Source organism: Pseudophryne corroboree, chromosome 5 (genome assembly GCF_028390025.1).
Source record: "Pseudophryne corroboree isolate aPseCor3 chromosome 5, aPseCor3.hap2, whole genome shotgun sequence".
Classification (NCBI taxonomy): domain Eukaryota; kingdom Metazoa; phylum Chordata; class Amphibia; order Anura; family Myobatrachidae; genus Pseudophryne; species Pseudophryne corroboree.
In genome coordinates, this window is record NC_086448.1 from 319,704,838 (window position 1) to 319,727,094 (window position 22,257).

At 44.8% G+C, this 22,257-nt stretch overlaps 1 protein-coding gene across 3 annotated transcripts in view; it reads left to right on the forward strand.

The window, feature by feature from the left end:
• Positions 1-22,257, forward strand: part of SEPTIN7 (septin 7) — a 265,639-nt gene that overhangs the window by 79,310 nt on the left and 164,072 nt on the right. The gene's annotated exons all lie outside the window — the stretch shown is intronic.

The window sequence follows — 22,257 nt, forward strand, 5'->3', positions numbered from 1 at the left end:
CTGCCAGATTAAGAAAAATTTAAAAAGAGGGCTGGCCTATCTGGGGGATAAATAAACAAGCAGCCATTTTATAGTCTGTGAACTTCTGTTTGCTCTGACTAGAGAAGTTTGGTTTATACCTGCTGCTCGTTCCACATTGCTAGCTACCGTGCACTGCTTTGTTCTGCTTGCATTACAAAGTATTTCTATACTGTTGTGTGAGTGTAGAGATGGATTCTACTCGCTATCAGGCTCTCATGTGCTACTCTGTGCTGAAGGTGAGGGGAGACAGGGAGAGGGCCCAGCAAAGGCATAGAGAGATCTTGCTGGACCAAGGAGTGGCTGCTTAAGCGGCCTACTCGCTCCTACATGCCCCTCATGGATGAGATCAGGGAGAACAACCCGGATGACTACCGCAACTTCCTGCACATGAATGACGACGCCTTCCAGGAGTTGCTGCGTCTGGTGACTCCCCTCATACAGAAGCGGGATACCAAATGGCAGGTTCCTATCCCTGCTGAGGAGAGGCTCGTGGCTACCCTGCGGTTCCTTGCTACTGGACAGTCGATTGAGGACCTGAAGTATGGGTCCCGTATTTCTGCGCAGGCTTTGGGACACATCATACCTGAAACCTGCAAAGCTATTATCAAAGTGCTTCAGTACAAGTACTTCAAGGTAAGAAAATTACACCACACATTGCTTGTCGTGTAACGAAATGTTTTATTTTGCTAACTGAAATTGCGTAGAAAAAAAAATGTGCTTTTTATTTCAAGACCTAATTGTATATGCAGCCAAGATGGCTGAACTTTTTCAAATAGTATAAAGTTTTCATGATGCAGCACATCTGCATCATTACATTTATGACATAACAAAAATGCTATATATAGCAACAAATGTGGTGCATTTTGATACTACACCATTGAGTGGCACCGCAGCCAGGGGCACAATGCACACATGCAACTTGGGGTAGGAAGATGGCTCCCTGGTTCCATCAACCTGCACCAAGTTGCATGTGTGCATTGTGCCCCTGGTAGCGGTGCCACTCAACACCGTAGTATCAAAATGCACCACATCTGTTGCTACATATATCAAGGTCAGCATTTCCATTTGAGAAACGTAAAAAAAAATGCCTAGAACTTTTTTAAATATGCAGCCAACATGGCTGAACTTTTTCAGACAGTATAAAGTTTTCATGATGAAGCACATGAAATTGCTTTGAAAAAATGTGCTTTTTATTTCAAGACATAATTGTATATGTGGCCAACATGGCTAAACGTCAGCAAATAGTATAAAGTTTTCATGATGCACCACATGTACATCATTACATGTATGAAATTATAAAAAAAATGCTATATATAGCAACAAATATGGTACATTTTGATACTACGGCGTTGAGTGGCACCGCAGCCAGAGGCACAGTGCACACATGCAATTTGGGGTAGGAAGATGGCTCCCCGGTTCCATCAACCTGTCCCTAGCAGCATGTGTGTATTGTCCGCCTGAAAGCGTTGACACTCACCGTAGTATCAGACTGCACCACATCTGTTGGTATGTATAACAAGGGCACCAGTAATTGAGAATCACCATACATTTGAAAGAGACTTGTCTCCTCCTCCTCTTGTCCCCTCTGTGACATCAAGGAGGTCAAAATTGCGGAGGAGACGGTGGATGTGTGGCTGCCTTGGGAAGGGTAGCTGGTTTGAGGAGGAGATTGGAAAGTGGGGGAAGGGTGGGGGTTGACGAAAACGGGGAGGGTGGCTGGTTTGATGAGGAGGGGTTTCAGGAGGATGGAAAGTGGAGGAAGGGTAGTTGGATTGGGCCTGCGGTCGCGGATAACCGGAATGGTAGCTGGGATGCAGATTAGTAGATGTAGGGTAGGTGGGTGGTGGTGAACTGAAGGTCAATGGAAGATGAGGAGCAGGTGCTTGAGGTTCTGGCCCATGAACGTTCCACTCTGGTGTCAGTTGTCCTGAGAGTGTTTGGTACAAAACCTGTGACACCAGGCGCTGGCACTCGACTTGCTGCTGCGAAGAAACCTTCCGCACAGTTTTGCTCACATATGATGCAAAGTCATCAAACTCATCCGGTTTCCGTAGCAGCTGTGAACGGGCCTCCACTAGTAGAGGATCTTCTACAAATTTTGTTTTCCCTGGCTTCCTCTTGCCAGTCAGTCGCCGTGGAGAGGTTGGTTCCTCTGGGGAGGTGTTGATGAGGGCAGGGGTAAGGCTGAGGTCTTCTTCAGGTGTCTGTAGGGTAAAGAGAAACATATTTAGTGGATAGTCTATTTTTTTTCTTTTACAGTTCCCTACAAGCGTGGCAGAATGGCAAGCTATTGCAGAGGACTTTGACAGGCACTGGAATTACCCATACTGTGGGTGTGCAATAGACGGGAAACGTGCGCATCACCAAACCCACTAACAGCGGGTCGGACTACTTCAGTTATAAAGGCTACTTTAGCATTGTTCTCATGGCGGTGGTCAATGCAAACTAGGAGTTTATTTTCCTTGATGTTGGGAAAAATGGTCGTTGCTCGGATGGTGGATCGTTGAAAAATATGCGCTTCTATGATATGCTCACCACCACCTCCATTCATCTGCCGCCTGTGGAGCAAACAAAGAATGGCCTGGGATTTGTGTTCGTGGCAGATGAGGCCTTCGCACTGCACAAACACATAATGAAGCCCTACCCCGCAAAGACTCCTGAACCACGATAGGCGCATTTTTAACTACCACCTTACTAGGGCCCGCAGGGTTGTTGAGAATGCATTTGGCATTCTCAGCAACCGGTTCAGGATCTTCCACAAACCCATTAACATGAGGCTGGACAAAATTGACTGTGTAGTGACAGCATGTTGTATACTACACAACATGCTTCGTCGCAAGGCCATGAGGCAAATGCCTTTGCTGCCAGCAGGACCGGAAGATCCCAACCAGCCAGTGGTGACAGCGCCGATTTGCTCGGTGGGACCACCTACAGCAACTATACGCGGCACTGCAAGGGAAAAGAGGTCAGGGAAAAATATAATGCCGCCTTCAGTGGGAAAGGAGCTGTGGCATGGCAGGAGGAATATATTGGGTAAAAACCATTTAAAAAGCAACTTACCCCTTCGGCCTCCTCCACGTCCAGAGTTCCCTACTCGAACTCGGCCATCACCACCAGGGACTCCTTAGCTGACCTTTTCTCCAGGAGGAAGTTGAGATCTTTGTAGTACCGCAGCTGCGGCACATACACCTTGTCTGCACCGGCCCTTGACCTCTTGGACTCCTCCATCTTGCGATTCTCTTTGACTGTCCGTAAATTGACAATTTTCTTTCGGACCCAGGTCACCGAGGCAGCAGAGAAGGTGGGCTTGGAGTACTCCACAATGCGGGTATAAGCAGCCTCCCTCTTCTGCTTGTTGCTGTAGTCTAGTGAGGACGTCAGCCACGGACACTCCTCCTCGCGTACAGGCTGATGAAGCCAGAAAGAAAATTGTGGGTCTCATAGGACATCTACAGAGTGCAAAAAAAGGAAAATGAAAAAACATGAAAAAGTTCAACTATTCAGGTTAAATAAAGTTTTTCTAGTTAAAGTTCCGTTATTCTGGTTAAATAAAGTTTGTTTTCTAGTTTCTGGTGTGAGTTATCTGAAATATGTAGTGAGAATACATTGGTGTGCAGGGTGCAGCAGCAGTGGGATGGGGGTTGCAGTGGCGCTGTATAATGGCGTTTAGGGTGCAGCAGCATGGAGCTTGCAGTAGCGCAGCATTTTGGGCAGGGGGGCCAGTATAAACATTGGTAGAGCAGCATAATGGTGGGCAGTGGTGGTAAAAAGAATAATAATCATTGGTGGACAGTAGCGTAGTATAATGGCGTTTAGGGCGTGGCCGCATGGGGCTTGCAGTGGCGCAGCATTTTGGGCATGGGGCCTATATAAACATGGGTAGAGCAGCATAAACTGTGGCCAGTGTTGGTAAAAAGGAATAATCATTGGTGGCCAGTGGTATAGCCTGCCTACCTTGTGCGGTGTGTTTGGGAGCTCAGCAGTGTGCTTGCAGCCTCCTCTACAGTCATGTGCGCAGTGAGGGGAAGAGGAGTGTCCAGGAAGTCGTCTCCTTTCTTCACATATCGCACATCGTGGTGTGATACATCAAAAGTGGTAAAAAACAGCATGCGATCACGCAGTGATTTGAGAAATATTAAGTGCAGCACATACTATCTTGAGACACGAGATTCAACCGGCGTGCCCGCGCATAGTGTCGAAAGTTACCTAAAATGTGCATACAATCCCCCGATTTCTCTCTCAGATCCAGTCGAAAATCGAAGGTAAGTACCGATTATCTCACAAGTGTATGGGCACCATAAATTTTAGAAAAAAATGATTTAAAAAATACTTTACATAATTGATTACAATGGAAGTTTCTTAAAATGTGCTAACAGATTAGGCCTCACACTTTGGACCCAGTCAAGATGCCGGCTGTGGGGATCCCGGCAGCCAGAATTTTGACACCCGTCAGAATACAAACGCCGGAATCCTGACAGCCAGCATCCTGAACGTGAGTAAAGCGGGAGCATTAGATTAAGGGGGGGGGGATTAGGTTTATGTTTTCTGCAGTAGGGATGGCCATCATCTGGAAACCATCAATGATTTATACAATCAGCTGCTGATTGAGAGGCAGGCCAGAAGGCGCTGCCTCATGTGGATCCATTATGGACAAGGCTTAATAAATCCATTATTGGCGGAGAACCATTGGATTACAATTGTAAATTGCAACAGATTTGCTGCGCTATTTAAGAAATTGTTAATAAAATAATACATCTCTGCCATCGATAACAAAACCATCAACCATCCGTGGCAAACCATGATTTGTTACTCACCACTGATGGTTGATGCCCATTCCTATTCTACAGTATTTACCAGCCTAAATGCTTGGTAAAATACAGTAGAATTGTAAGGGAACTTATTTAAATACATGGTTTTCTTGGCAGTATGGATGCATTAATAAACTTGCTTCTAACATTTTATGAATACAAGGACAAAGCACAACGTTATTCTATTCAACCATTGTGTACAAGCCTTTGGTGACCTTTATTTTTAATTTTAATTTTTTTATTGCAGTTGAAGACTTGAAGCCTTTTTCCCCCTTTTGTCAAGATTTTCAGTTTTCCCTGCATTAAAGGATTATTCTGTAGCGGAAGGAAGGGAAAAGCATTCAGAGTAAAGGAATGTGAAACAAATGTTAACCCTTTCTATGGTGGTTGTGGATATAAATGTATTACATTAAGGGCAGCTTTTTTTTTTTTTTTTTAATCATTGACAGCACATATTCCTTTATAACAAAAAGGATATCTTTAAGTAGCAAAACATTTAGAATTTACTTGAATAGTAGAATCCAACTGACCATCTTGTGACAGTCGATTTTTTTTATTTTGTTTCCACAGCTGCTTGGGGAGCTATTGGCAATCCTTGGCAGCTGCTTACTTGAAATATGTGTCTAGCATGCTCAGCATGACTAAACTGAGAGAAGGTAAAATAGATGGAAGTCTTAAAGTGCCTGTAAATTCTTGAATCCTGCTCTTGGGTGACCTCACCATAATGCATCTCTCCTTGCATCGTTTGTTCGTGGACCATAGATCTAATTTCTATCAGCTTTTTGAATAATAGCATGGTCTATACATTGGTTAGCAGCTAAATTTAAAATATGTACATTTTTAAGCCTAAGGTAACCTATCGCACCCATGATTACTTCTATATCTCCATTAAGCTTAGGTCAGTACAGAGTTTGTGTGCTAGGTTTCTAATTCTAAATGTGATGTTTGAGCACTAGTCCATTTGGACTGGAATATAGCTACCTTTCTCTGAATTGCTCCTGGTGTGAGAAAATGAAGAGAGAACAGTCCTATTCCGTAAATGCTGCATCCATAATCTCCACAGTTTATTGCTCTTGTGCGATGGGGGGGGGGGGAGGGGGGAGATGATGTTTCCCTTTAACTTCAGTCTGTCAGGATGAGAACAATTAAGTACTATGAATGCTAGTATAATCTTATGATTGATGGGAGTAATGACGACATTATAGGAAATGTTGATAACCTCCTCTGTTTTTATTGCAACACCTTTGATCAGGAAATAACATCTGTGGTCTTCTGCTCTTTAAAGAATCTGCAATAAGAGCATATCTCCCCCCAAAAAGCACAATTTATTAGTGGTTGTGGGGACATCTGTGCAACCCCCACCAATTTTCTATTTTCATTTTGGTTAAGCTACTTCCTCCCCAATAAAGGGGCTCAGTCCATTTTAGCTGACAATATGTGGTGGTTATGCCTAAGCAGCTGCCTAATAATAAAACAAATCAAGCTAAGTTAACTGAAACACACATCCTGGTGTTGGGCCTAAAAACTATATTGAGATGCAAGAGAGGGGACCAATCTCGATTACCTACCTGTCATGATTATGTTATGGATCGATCATGCAGTATTAGATGTCATGTAACCTTTTGTGTTAAGTGCATTTCTTTTAATTGCCAGCATGGTGACCTGCAAATAAACTTTTATGTATATTTACTTGGACCACATTTCAGATTTTATTGTTTCTCTACTCTGACTTGCTTGGAGACAACAGAGAATGGTTTATAAGAAGGTCATAAAGTTTTTTTTGTATGGTGATTGTTGTTAATATTGTCAGTGTTCATCTGCTATATTACTCAACTCACCAAAGACGCCAATCACCAAAAGCATGTTTTGACCAGTATCAATGTGCATTGGCACAAAAAGCCAAGGAAAGAAAGGGGTGTTTGTGACAGCCCAGGCTGGGATAAATACTTTATCCAACAGGCAGAGCTGTGTACAGTTCTTGGGAGCCTATCTAACATGGGGAATTGCTCCATCTTCTTGTGTCTCCCCGCAAACACAATCATGGAATTAAGATTGTTCATTTTTAACCCTCTTTGTTTAGAGAAAATAATTTGCATAAGACTGTCTTTGTATGTTGCCATAATTATTTTTGTATATACGTTAAGCGGGATTAGGATCTTTCTCATGTTGAACTTTATTTAATAAGATTTGTTTCTGTGAGTCTTATCGGATCCGTTTTGCTTGTAGATTTGGCTAATCCATGCAATATATCTATTACAGGCTATTATATGGGTAATAACTGGGACTCAGTTGTACTTGTAGGGAGACCTTTAGGCTTTCCATTTAGAGTGAGTAGCTCTTTAAACTTCCTTAAGAGTTAATAGTGAATAGGATAGATACCAGGGAGTGAAATCATTTCTATAAACCAACCAGGTGTTTTGTTTTTTCGTTTTTTTTTTTTAACCTATGTGTCAGACCCACGTCACATAGGCTTAAGGGAATCCTGATCTTGACAGTTATGGACAGTAGTTAGAGTGGAACAAGGAGGGTAATTCAGAGTTGATTGCAGCAGCAAATTTGTTAGCAGTTGGGCAAAACCATGGCCCTCATTCAGAGTTGCTTTTAGCAGCATTGCACACGCTAGGCCGCCGCCCTCTGGGAGTGTATCTTTGCTTAGCAGAATAGCGAACTAAATATTTGCAGAACTGCTAATAAATAATTCTTTGCAGTTTCTGAGTAGCTCCAGACCTACTCACAGATTGCGATCAGCTCAGTACATTTAGTTTCTGGTTTGACGTCACAAACACGCCCTGCGTTCGGCCAGCCACTCCCCCATTTCTCCAGACACACCCGCGTTTTTCCCTGACATGCCTGCGTTTTTTTTAGCACACTCCCGGAAAACGCTCAGTTACCACCCAGAAACGCCCCTTTCCTGTCAATCACTCACGATCAGCAGTGCGACTGAAAAGCGCCGCAAAATCCACAGCAAATCTACTAAGTTTTTAGTAAAATAACTAAGCGCATGCGCCCTGCGTGCTTTTTGCATGCGCATTTTGCAACAAATTGCAGCATAGCGAAAATCGACAACGAGCGAACAACTCGGAATGACCACCCATGTGCACTGCAGGTATGGCAGATATAACATTTGCAGAGAGAGGTAAGGCCCATATAGACGGGCCGATGCAGGAGAGATGTGTGCTGAGCGAACCGCTCAGCACACATCTCTACCGCCGCTCAGCACAGTGCGATCTGTGCTGAGCGTGCGGGGGGAGACGGGGGGGCGCTCATTTCACCCAGCGGGTGAAGTGACCGACCCGCAGGATTGGCATGCATGCAGGACAATCTATCGATAACGATGTGCGGGGCTGCGCATCGCTATCGCTGTTAGGGCTACACACGGAGCTATCTTGCTGAAAATCTAAGCAATCTAGTCAGATTGCTTAGATTATCGCTCCGTGTATACCCCCCTTTAGATTTGGGTGGGTTATTTTGTTTCTGTGCAGGGTAAATACTGGCTGCTTTATTTTTACACTGCAATTTAGATTTCAGTTTGAACACACCACATACAAACCTAACTCGCTCTGCACATGTTACATCTGCCCCCCTCCCTGCAGTGCACATGGTTTTGCCCAACTGCTAACAGATTTGCTGCTGTGATCAGGTAAGAATTAGGCCAAAGGTCTGTGACATACTACAAAGTCTCCAGAAGCTCTTCCGTTAGCACTTGTGTATAATTGAATTACTCCTTAGATTTCAGAGAGTGCTGCGTGCTATGTGAACTTTAAGGGGTATATTCAATTGAAGTAAAAAACTGCCGTCTGTCGAAAAGACTTTTTTCGACTTTTTTTTAGGTCTGAAGGGGTTCCAACCTATTCAATATTTTCGACAAGTTGAAAAATTCGACTTGCCGAAAAGCACGTGGATCGGCAGAATAGCTGACGATCCACGTGCTTGTGTCGAAAACGAGGCCAAAACCGACAGGGTTTGGCCCCCTTTTCGACCACCTCAGTCCGACATCAAAAGATGTCGGACTGAGATGCGGACCCAGAGGAGGAGAGGGGGGAGAGCTGCAGGGAGACGGGGGACTGCCGCGGGCAGCCAGAGGAGATCAGCGCTACAGCACAGCGCTGCAGCAGGATGACACACACCCGCGCAGCGTCCACCCGGCTCCAGCAAGCTTGCTGGAGCCGGGTGGACACTGCCGTGAGGTCGGGCAGCTGTGTAACATCCATCTGTAGCGCTGATCTCCTCTGGCTGCCGGCGGCTGTCCCCCGCTGGTCTCCCCACGGCTCGCCCCCCTTCTCTTTCTCTGCGTCCTTCATCTTAATTCGACTTGAAAAAGTCGAATTAAGATGAGATTTGAATAGGGGTTGTCGGATCCATTCCGACAAATACATGTCGGAATGGATCCGACTTTAATTGAATATACCCCTAAGACTGAAAATCAAAAAATGAAGCAGTCCAGTGCTACAAGCATTTTATTTGCATGTAACTAAAAATGCACAAGTTCCCTTATGTTCATGGCATCTTTCATATAACTAGATTCCTAGGTGATAGCTAAATTTCAAAGGCTTATCAAGGAAGGTAGGCAAGTGTGCATTTTTTATTTTATTTCCTAAAACACCACTCCTGCATACTAAATAATAAAATAAACTACTGTATTTAGAAGTAGTTACTTCTGGTACAACCTGGGGATGCCACATATATATTTAACATAAACTAAATGCTCAATGGCAACGAAAAAGTTAATTTTCTAAACCTCAATAACACTGCTGTAATTGCCATTTTATACAGGTGTTGTGCTAGCTCTCCAATAGGTGGGGCATTTATTTACGTCCATATAGCTCTGGAGATTGTCTAGGTGCTGCCTTTGGTACTAATGAGGTTTATGGGATATTGCCTTTCATAACTAAAGAGCAGTTTTCTCTGTTAGGTGTGAAATCATTTTGCTGCGCTTCTGTGACCTTTGTCTTTTATGGAGATAGTGAGGTGGAGGAAATGTGTTTGAGCTAATGTCTGCATTCATTTTAGAAGCTGATAAACATGGATACTCCCGAAAAAGGGTCTCATTATTATTATTTATTATTATTGTTAATGATGATGTTAGGCGTTTTTATATTACTTCTGCACTTTTTATTAATTGTGTGTAGGGTACTGATGTAAAATGATTGCAGTTAATGAGGTGTATTGCCTTTTTACCAACTAATTGCTTTGTCATGTATTTGGGCAACCAATGTGACTTACTTTAATATCATCAGTCCAATGTCTGTCTTTAACAATAACTTTGTAATAAGAAACAGATTTGTTACTTCAACCTCTGAGCCATTGCATCATATTTCGGAGAGTAAAAAATAGTTGCAAGCGTTCCCTGCAAATGTTAAAGAAATAAAAATAAAATAAAACATTTTAAACATGTTAAAGGAAATTTTCAGATCTTACATTTTTAAAAGTGAAAAATGAATCACTTTGCAGAAAGAAGCAGTTGACACACAAACAAATTAAAACCTTGTTGAATGACAGAATTCTCTAAAGCCAGTAAGACTTCCCATGAACACAGCAGAAGTCCCAGCAGATGATTGGTTGCAGTCATGGTTATGCAGAGTTGAGCGCAGAATACAAGCATGCTTGACATTCTTTCTAAACCACAGGACATTCTCTGCAGAGAATGAGAGGAGAGTGCTAGCCAATGTTCTTAGGTTTTTATTCTAGCACAGTGATGCCAATCATACATCACAGCACAATAGGATCAATGTCCAATTTGATGACACACGTAGGTGGAAAGAGTGGACGATATAGTTGAACCTGATCGCAGTCAGCATCATTTGTACTTGGTACTGTAGCCCACTTATGACAGTTTTCCCCACATATGTGGTAATGATTCATTCAGTTTTAATCCGTATATATTAAAGTTTTTGTGAGGCTAGCTCAACTATTTAGCTATCAGTGAGTTAAAGAAGTTTAGCTCGGTAATGATTTTTTTATTTCTGTAAATACATGTTGCGTTGCTTCGAATACATTTTTGAGAACATATACAGTATTTAGGCTAAAGATTTGAAGCAACAGGCGTATGTTCAACTGTGCGTGTCCCGTGTGCCAAAACTGAGCATGCCTCCGTTACGCAGAATCATGTACATTATAATGACCTTTACACTACACAAGACTAAACAGGGAGTATCAACACCACTATGATTAGCAGCAAACCAGACATATAGAGAGGTGTATATATGGGGTTGGGTACAGGATCCCAGCAGTCAGAATACCGACACCAGGATCACGACCGCCAGAATGCTGGCAGAGGGGCAAGCTCAGCGAAGCCTCTTGCGGGCTCGGTGGCTCACTGCGCACGCCACAGGTTCTATTCCCACTGACTCCCAGGAGTGGGAATAGCTGTGGCGGCGTTGCCGGCATTATAGCGGTCGGGCTTGCCGGCATCTGTATTCTCACTGCTGGGATCCTGACTACATCCCCTGTGTGTGTGTGTGTGTGTGTGTGTGTGTGTGTGTGTGTGTGTGTATATATATATACATATATATATATATATATATATATATATATATATATATAGTTTCAAAAAGGTCGCGCACACACAATTCCATCAAAAAAGTTCACTGTGGGTGCAGGGTCAGCAATAGTTCCACTTACTGTACCGTGCAGGGATAAACCAGCACACCTTTGCACATAGCCAAACACTTATTTAATCATCCTGTTAGCAGCATAAACATATAGCAGCATGGATATAGTCATAAACATGACTCAAGGTAAACATCATATACTTGCAGCTTGTCACAGTCAGTACGTGGAGCTTTGCTCTGAACCCTCTTTGCTACAGCATTTCAGCATGTCCCAACAGCTGTTTCGTGTCTCCTTCCTCAGCTACACAGCTACACATGAGACTATCCTTTTATCCCCTCATATGCAAGCCATTATTGGAAAATGAATCTCACCTGCTGCAGGTTCATTCCACACCTCCCGGGTGCAGTGATCCCGTGCGTACCTCAGGCTGATCCTGGCCGTCACCATGGCAACAACCCGGTGCCGGAAGTGACATCAAGGGTGGAACCAATGTTGCCTGCCCAGAATCAGGAGGACAACACATCAGTACCCCTGCACCCGGAAGTGATGCAATCGGGATGCCCAAAATCAAAACATAAACAAAATGAATAATCCTGATCGGTGTCGCATAACATTTAAAGCACACCACGGGCCGCACAGAGATACACCAATATACACCATAATGGTGTACAGCGATTAAATCAATGTGCAGCCCGCGTCCACTTAAAGAGACAGAGTCCCATAACATCACATCACAAGTGAACACCTAAAAGCAAAAAAACCTAAACCACATTGCACAAACATAGAAAATACATATACAAATTACAGAGAATCCTGTATCCCGAATAAAGACACTGCACTCAGCCTACTGAGATTATTAGGACAGTAATGCAATCAACCCAAATATTATTCAAAAAGAATAGTCACATGCAACTACAAATCAAAAGGCATCAGTAGCCCATAAATATATCTTCATAGAAAAGATGAAAAAATTCCTCATTCAATCCATGTGGTACCATGGTCTTGAATTAATGGATACATATACATTCTTGTTGCAGCAACAGCTTATGTCTGTCCCCCCTTCTTCTTAATGGTGGTACATGGTTGATCGGCATAAACAAAAAATCTTTCATAGTATGTCCATGTTGTATGAAGTGTTTGGCAACAGGTGGTGTCTGGGCTTCGATTTTAAACCCCTGCTTTTTTGATTGAGGACCTGTGTATTGCAATCCTTTCTTTCAGCATCCGTATAGGTTTGCCCACATAGAGCTTCTTACATGGGCAGATGATCACATAAGTGACATAATGCGTGTCACAACTCATACGATGTTTCAAATTATATACAGTCCCCTGAGTTGGATGTTGGAAAGTATTCCCAGTGAGCATATGCTGTCAATTTATGCAACCTTTATATTTATATGCACCCTTTTTCAGTTTCAGCCAATGATCACCTTGCCCCACACGTGGGCTTACATCTGAGCGAGCAATCTGTTCTTTTAAATTTTGCTCCGTTTGTAACAGAACCTGGGTACATCCTTGCAGATCTCGCTTAACACAGGATCCGATTGCATAATGTGCTAATGTTTATGAATTGCTCTCTTGGTGATCCAGGATGTAATGGAATAGGTACTGGCAAAAACCAAGCGGGATAGTTTGTCCTCCTTGACAACAGGCTTTAATTAGGTCCTCCCTTCTCAAACCCAGACATTTCCTCATAGCTCCCTGCACCTCACCGGGGTCATAGCCCCTTTCAACAAAGTTTTGTCCCATTTGTTCCAATGCTGCTTGTAATTTATGTTTCTCTGACGTCCTAGTGGATGCTGGGACTCCGTAAGGACCATGGGGAATAGCGGCTCCGCAGGAGACAGGGCACAAAATAAAAGCTTAAGGATCAGGTGGTGTGCACTGGCTCCTCCCCCTATGACCCTCCTCCAAGCCCCAGTTAGATTTTTGTGCCCGGCCGAGAAGGGTGCAATCTAGGTGGCTCTCCTGAGCTGCTTAGAATAAAAGTTTAGTTTAGGTTTTTTTATTTTCAGTGAGTCCTGCTGGCAACAGGCTCACTGCATCGTGGGACTAAGGGGAGAAGAAACGGACTCACCTGAGTGCAGAGTGGATCGGGTTTCTTAGGCTACTGGACATTAGCTCCAGAGGGACGATCACAGGTTCAGCCTGGATGGGTCACCGGAGCCGCGCCGCCGCCCCCCTTACAGAGCCAGAAGAGACGAAGAGGTCCGGTGAAATCGGCGGCAGAAGACATCCTGTCTTCAGTCTAAGGTAGCGCACAGCACCGCAGCTGTGCGCCATTGCTCTCAGCACACTTCACACTCCGGTCACTGAGGGTGCAGGGCGCTGGGGGGGAGCGCCCTGAGACGCAATATAACAATATACCTTAGGTGGCAAAAAGAATACATCACATATAGCTCCTGGGCTATATGGATGTATTTTAATCCCCTGCCATTTTTACACCAAAAAGCGGGAGATAAGGACGTCGTGAAGGGGTGGAGCCTATCTCCTCAGCACACAAGCGCCATTTTCCCTCACAGCTCCGCTGGAAGGACGGCTCCCTGACTCTCCCCTGCAGTCCTGCTTCAGAATCAGGGTAAAAAAGAGAAGGGGGGGCATTTTTGGCAGCAAATAACGATAATAACAGCAGCTATAAGGGAATAACACTTATATAAGGTTATCCCTGTATATATATATATATAGCGCTGGGTGTGTGCTGGCAGACTCTCCCTCTGTCTCTCCAAAGGGCTAAGTGGGGTCCTGTCCTCTATCAGAGCATTCCCGGTGTGTGTGCTGTGTGTCGGTACGCGTGTGTCGACATGTATGAGGAGGAAAATGATGTGAAGGCGGAGCAGTTGCCTGTGTTGGTGATGTCACCCCCTAGGGAGTCGACACCTGACTGGATGATTGTATTTAAACAATTAAGTGATAATGTCAGCAATTTGCAAAAAACTGTTGACGACATGAGACAGCCGGCAAATCAATTAGTGCCTGTCCAGGCGTCTCAGACACCGTCAGGGGCGCTAAAACGCCCGTTACCTCAGTGGGTCGACACAGACCCTGACACAGATACTGAGTCTAGTGTCGACGGTGACGAGACAAACGTAATGTCCAGTAGGGCCACACGTTACATGATCACGGCAATGAAAGAGGCATTGAACCTTTCTGACACTACAAGTACCACAAAGAAGGGTATTATGTGGGGTGAGAAAAAACTACCAATAGTTTTTCCTGAGTCAGAGGAAATAAATGAGGTGTGTGAAAAAGCGTGGGTTTCCCCCGATAAAAAACAGCTAATTTCTAAAAAATTATTAGCATTATATCCCTTCCCGCCAGAGGTTAGGGCGCGTTGGGAAACACCCCCTAGGGTAGATAAGGCGCTCACACGTTTATCTAAACAAGTAGCGTTACCGTCTCCTGATACGGCCACCCTCAAAGAACCAGCTGATAGAAGGCTGGAAAATATCCTAAAAAGTATATACACACATACTGGTGTTATACTGCGACCAGCAATCGCCTCAGCCTGGATGTGCAGTGCTGGAGTCGCATGGTCGGATTCCCTGACTGAGAATATTGATACCCTGGATAGGGACAATATTTTGTTAACTATAGAACATTTAAAGGATGCATTACTATATATGCGTGATGCACAGAGGGATATTTGCACCCTGGCATCAAGAGTAAGTGCTATGTCCATCTCTGCCAGAAGAGCGTTATGGACGCGACAGTGGTCAGGGGATGCGGATTCCAAACGGCACATGGAAGTATTGCCGTATAAAGGGGAGGAGTTATTTGGGGCTGGTCTATCGGACCTGGTGGCCACGGCAACGGCTGGAAAATCCACCTTTTTACCCCAGGTCACTCCACATCAGCAGAAAAAGACACCGTCTTTTCAAACTCAGTCCTTTCGTTCCCATAAGTACAAGCGAGCAAAAGGCCACTCTTTTCTGCCCCGGGGCAGAGGAAGAGGAAAAAGACTGCACCATGCAGCCGCTTCACAGGAGCAGAAGCCCTCCCCTGCTTCTGCCAAGTCTTCAGCATGACGCTGGGGCTTTACAAGCAGACTCAGATATGGTGGGGGCCCGTCTCAAGAATTTCAACGCGCAGTGGGCTCACTCGCAAGTGGATCCCTGGATTCTACAGGTAGTATCGCAAGGGTACAAACTGGAATTCGAGGCGTTTCCCCCTCGTCGGTTCCTGAAGTCTGCTTTACCAAAGTCTCCCTCCGACAGGGAGGCAGTTTTGGAAGCCATTCACAAGCTGTATTCCCAGCAGGTGATAATCAAGGTACCCCTCCTGCAACAAGGAAAGGGGTATTATTCCACGCTGTTTGTGGTACCGAAGCCGGACGGCTCGGTGAGACCAATTTTAAATCTGAAATCCTTGAACACTTACATTAAAAGGTTCAAATTCAAGATGGAGTCACTCAGAGCAGTGATAGCGAACCTGGAAGAAGGGGACTATATGGTGTCTCTGGACATCAAAGATGCTTATCTCCACGTCCCAATATACCCTTCTCACCAAGGGTACCTCAGGTTTGTAGTACAAAACTGTCATTATCAGTTTCAGACGCTGCCGTTTGGATTGTCCACGGCACCTCGGGTCTTTACCAAGGTAATGGCCGAAATGATGATTCTTCTACGAAGAAAAGGCATTTTAATTATCCCTTACTTGGACGATCTCCTGATAAGGGCAAGATCCAGGGAACAGTTAGAAGTCGGAGTAGCACTATCTCAGGTAGTGTTACGTCAGCACGGGTGGATTCTAAATATTCCAAAATCGCAGCTGATTCCAACGACACGTCTACTGTTCCTAGGAATGATTCTGGACACAGTCCAGAAGAAGGTGTTTCTCCCGGAGGAGAAGGCCAGGGAGTTATCCGAGCTAGTCAGGAACCTCCTAAAACCAGGCCAGGTCTCAGTGCATCAGTGCACGAGGGTCCTGGGAAAAATGGTGGCTTCTTACGAAGCGATTCCATTCGGAAGATTCCATGCAAGAACATTTCAGTGGGATCTACTGGACAAATGGTCCGGATCGCATCTGCAGATGCATCAGAGGATAACCCTGTCGCCAAGGACAAGGGTGTCTCTCCTGTGGTGGCTGCAGAGTGCTCATCTACTAGAGGGCCGCAGATTTGGCATTCAGGATTGGATCCTGGTAACCACGGATGCCAGCCTGAGAGGCTGGGGAGCAGTCACACAGGGAAGGAATTTCCAGGGCTTGTGGTCAAGCATGGAAACATCTCTTCATATAAACATTCTGGAACTAAGGGCCATTTACAATGCCCTAAGTCAAGCAAAACCTCTGCTTCAGGGTCAGGCGGTGTTGATCCAATCGGACAACATCACGTCAGTCGCCCACGTAAACAGACAGGGCGGCACGAGAAGCAGGAGGGCAATGGCAGAAGCTGCAAGGATTCTTCGCTGGGCGGAAAATCATGTGATAGCACTGTCAGCAGTGTTCATTCCGGGAGTGGACAACTGGGAAGCAGACTTCCTCAGCAGACACGACCTTCACCCGGGAGAGTGGGGACTTCACCCAGAAGTCTTCCACCTGATTGTAAACCGTTGGGAAAAACCAAAGGTGGACATGATGGCGTCACGTCTAAACAAAAAACTGGACAGATATTGCGCCAGGTCAAGGGACCCTCAGGCAATAGCAGTGGACGCTCTGGTAACGCCGTGGGTGTACCAGTCAGTGTATGTGTTCCCTCCTCTGCCTCTCATACCAAAAGTACTGAGAATCATAAGAAGGAGAGGAGTAAGAACTATACTCGTGGTCCCGGATTGGCCAAGAAGGACTTGGTACCCGGAACTTCAAGAGATGCTCACGGACGAACCGTGGCCTCTACCTCTAAGACAGGACCTGCTACTGCAGGGGCCTTGTCTGTTTCAAGACTTACCGCGGCTGCGTTTGACGGCATGGCGGTTGAACGCCGGATCCTGAGGGGAAAAAGGCATTCCAGAAGAAGTCATTCCTACTCTGGTCAAAGCCAGGAAGGACGTAACCGCAAAACATTATCACCGCATTTGGCGTAAATATGTTGCGTGGTGTGAGGCCAAGAGGGCCCCTACAGAGGAATTTCAACTGGGTCGTTTCCTTCATTTCCTGCAAACAGGACTGTCTATGGGCCTAAAATTAGGGTCCATTAAGGTTCAAATTTCGGCCCTGTCGATTTTCTTCCAAAAAGAACTGGCTTCAGTACCTGAAGTTCAGACATTTGTAAAAGGGGTGCTGCACATACAGCCTCCTTTTGTGCCTCCAGTGGCACCTTGGGATCTCAATGTGGTGTTGAGTTTTCTAAAGTCACATTGGTTTGAACCACTTTCCACTGTGGACTTAAAATATCTCACATGGAAGGTGTCGATGCTGTTAGCCTTGGCTTCAGCCAGGCGTGTGTCAGAATTGGCGGCTTTATCATATAAAAGCCCTTACTTAAATTTTCATTCTGACAGGGCGGAATTGAGGACTCGTCCTCAATTTCTACCTAAGGTGGTTTCTGCATTTCACATGAACCAACCTATTGTGGTACCTGCGGCTACCAGGGACTTAGAGGACTCTAAGTTGCTTGACGTTGTCAGGGCCTTGAAAATATATGTTTCCAGGACGGCTGGAGTCAGAAAATCTGACTCGCTGTTTATCCTGTATGCACCCAACAAACTGGGTGCTCCTGCTTCTAAGCAGACGATTGCTCGTTGGATTTGTAGTACAATTCAGCTTGCACATTCTGTGGCAGGATTGCCACAGCCAAAATCAGTAAAAGCCCATTCCACAAGGAAAGTGGGCTCATCTTGGGCGGCTGCCCGAGGGGTCTCGGCTTTACAACTTTGCCGAGCAGCTACTTGGTCAGGGGCAAACACGTTTGCTAAATTCTACAAATTTGATACCCTGGCTGAGGAGGACCTGGAGTTCTCTCATTCGGTGCTGCAGAGTCATCCGCACTCTCCCGCCCGTTTGGGAGCTTTGGTATAATCCCCATGGTCCTTACGGAGTCCCAGCATCCTCTAGGACGTCAGAGAAAATAAGATTTTACTTACCGATAAATCTATTTCTCATAGTCCGTAGTGGATGCTGGGCGCCCATCCCTAGTGCGGATTGTCTGCAATACTTGTATATAGTTATTGTTACAAAAATTCGGGTTATTATTGTTGTGAGCCATCTTTTCAGAGGCTCCCTTGCGTTTATCATACTGTTAACTGGGTTCAGATCACAAGTTGTACGGTGTGATTGGTGTGGCTGGTATGAGTCTTACCCGGGATTCAATATCCTTCCTTATTATGTACGCTCGTCCGGGCACAGTATCCTAACTGAGGCTTGGAGGAGGGTCATAGGGGGAGGAGCCAGTGCACACCACCTGATCCTTAAGCTTTTATTTTGTGCCCTGTCTCCTGCGGAGCCGCTATTCCCCATGGTCCTTACGGAGTCCCAGCATCCACTACGGACTATGAGAAATAGATTTATCGGTAAGTAAAATCTTATTTTATCTGATGTCATTTGTACCATACAAATTAATTGGGAAAATGGTAAACCCTTTTTCAAGAGTTGAGGGTGAAAGCTAGTTGCTGCCTGCAAGGTATTCTGATCTGTCTGTTTCTTAAAACAATTCGGTAGAGAACACTCCCCTTGCTTTGACACGTCCATCGAGAAACTCTATCTTATCATAACTATGGGTACATGAAAACCTAATTGCACCAGGTAGCAAGTTTAACATATCAACAAATTTTGCAAGGGCTTCAAAATAAATAAATTATATATGTATGTATGTGTGTGTGTGTGTGTGTGTGTGTGTGAAAAATGTGTGTTAAATTATAAACACATTGTGGACGGGTGTAGTATTTTATGCCGGCGGCCGGGTTCCCGGTGACCAGCATACCGGCGCCGGAATCCCGACCGCCGGCATAGGCATACGGACAGCGTGGCGAGCGCAAATGAGCCCCTTGCAGGCTCGCTGCGGGCCACGCTATTTATTCTCCCTCCAGGGGGGTCGTGGGCCCCCAAGAGGGAGATAAAGTGTCGATATGCCGGCTGTCGGGATTCCGGCGCCGGTATACTGTGCGCCGGGGATCCCGACAGCTGGCAAACTGAAAACCACCCCTGTGGACACTTTATTACATATATCTGTTAATTTAATACTTAAAAGCATGCAGACATGGTCAAGTGGTTCAGTTGCTTTTAAGACCAAACACCAGAATGGAGAGAGAGATTATCTAAGTGACTTTGATCAAGAGATAATTGTTTATATCAAGGGTGGGTTGAGTACCTCAGACATTGCTGGGATTTTGACACACAACAGTATCTATATTAAGAGACAATTGTGTACATAATAAAAACCTTTCGCGAGTGACATTTCTGTATGCAAATAATGCCTTTTTAATGAGCGAAGTTAGAGAAGAATAGCCAGATTTTGTGGGGGCAATTCATGTTTTTGGATGTAGTGTTACAGGTGGAAGACTGCGGAGTATATTTTACTAAAGTGACGTTTTTTAGAAGTGGAGATATTGCCTGTGGCAACCAGTCAGATTGTACTTATTTAGACAAAAAAACAAGAAGAAATCTTTTGCTGCGCCTGTGTTTAACAAGAAACTAATCAGTCTCAATAGATTGAACTTGGAACTGATAGTATGGGAACACGTTCGCCACTATAAGGAGATATGCGATACTTCTAAAAGATTAGCCAAATACAGAGATTAATAGAGGCGCTCATGAAATCCACACACCATGTTTTCACAGGTTCAATAACAACCAAAGAATCAAATGAGTTAATAAAAAGTATATGTATTTATTATTCACAATAATCTAATAAAAATACCATCTAATAAAGATAATTCATATGTGATGTTACTCATAACTTTCTGATTTGCCACATACATAAGTTTAGAAACACATGAATTAACTGGGCTATAACTATTGTTATGTGTAGGACGTAGTTCCCCTGCCTGTATATCACCTGCGACAGTGACGGGCGACCATCTATTGGCACGTAACCGAGCCGCGGGCTCCGTGCGGCGGCAACTACCGGCCTTATCCTCCGTTGACTGCCGGCGGACGGTGCACGTCCAGGTAGTCTGGGAGGAAGCTTCATAGTGCAGCCGGATATCTATTGACGGCGTTTCATCCAGCAGCCTCACGCCTGCCGCCCGCCCTTGTCTGCACGGCACACACTGGGTTTCCATCAGCAGGTTAATTGAACAAAACCCAGCGGCCAGTGGATACATTTATATACGACACGTACCCTCCAGCTTCACATTTACTGGGCAAATTCTGGACTCACCCGGGGACGCTCGGGTTCACCAGCCCATTTGGAGAGGTAATTTTCCTATACACACAATTAATTTATGCCGTTATCTTCATTGAAGCTCTATTCTAAAACGTGCAGCTACTGTGTCTCATCCTGGAACCACATGCAGAAGCTGTAGCAACAGTGTTTCCAAAGGACTGTAACACATTGTTACACTTTGAACTTTTAATCATCCAGTTCAGTGGAATTTTTAATGTTACACACAACAATAGTTATAGCCCAGTTAATTCATGTGTTTCTAAACTTATGTATGTGGCAAATCAGAAAGTTATGAGTAACATCACATATGAATTATCTTTATTAGATGGTATTTTTATTAGATTATTGTGAATAATAAATACATATACTTTTTATTAACTCATTTGATTCTTTGGTTGTTATTGAACCTGTGAAAACATGGTGTGTGGATTTCATGAGCGCCTCTATTAATCTCTGTATTTAGATTGTACTTATTTATCTATCGCCTTCTAGAAGATAATAGCTAGAATCTGGTTACTATGGGCAACATCTCCACTTCTAAAAACCGCACTTTAGTAAATATACCCCTGAGGTTGGGAGCACACTCGGGGGCGTCATTTCCGCATACACACTTACAAACCGGCCGCTTGAAATATCCATCATCCAGCTGTGATTTTTCTTCATTCCCTGCAGCCAGTGTATGTGCGGTCGGCGGGTCACCTGTACACATAGCTAGACATGTCGATATATCGTAGATATATGTGCATCGGCTGTGCTGCAGAGCCAACCTGAAATGAGCCGATTGACTACAGATATATTGTTCATTCTAGCGGCAAATGATATATCTGTCTAGTGTGTACCAAGCTTGAGAGAATTTAAGGACTGCGCTGGTAAATAAGTTTTGCAGGGTGTGGTATGGAGGGTCGATAGTAACTAGGTCAACAGGGTCTATAGGTGGACATAGTCTTGGTCGACAGGTCAAAAGGTCGACATGAGTTGTATGTTTTTTTGGTGTCGTTTTCTCGGTACAGTGACCGGGAACCCCAATTAGTGCACCGTGTCCCCTCGCAGTGGCTCGCCTCTCTCGCCATGCTTCGGGCAAGGTGCCTCGCTGCGCTTGGCACAGGTTACTGCGACGCATCTAAATCGTACATTTATATGCGTTATCATACTACTAGTGTATGGTCACCTTAAGCTCTGCAGAAGCATCGTCCCAGCGGTGTAGAGTCTGCTGACCCTCTGGAGTGGGACAGACAGTTTAGTAGAGTCTGCATCATGTTGCTCACAAGATGTAGGATTTCAACAGGTAATAAACTTTGTGTAATCCTCTGGGGTATTATTTGTGGGTCTTAGTTAATCTGCAGCTGACAACATATTTACACAAGCAAGTCTTAAGTTACTGGTAATTCTTAAAAGCAAAACTGTCCAGCCAATTTCTTTTGTGTGTAAAGTTATTAATATTAGAGATGAGCGGGTTCGGTTTCTTTGAATCCGAACCCGCACGAACTTCACTTTTTTTTTCACGGGTCCGAGCGACTCGGATCTTCCCGCCTTGCTCGGTTAACCCGAGCGCGCCCGAACGTCATCATGACGCTGTCGGATTCTCGCGAGGCTCGGATTCTATCGCGAGACTCGGAT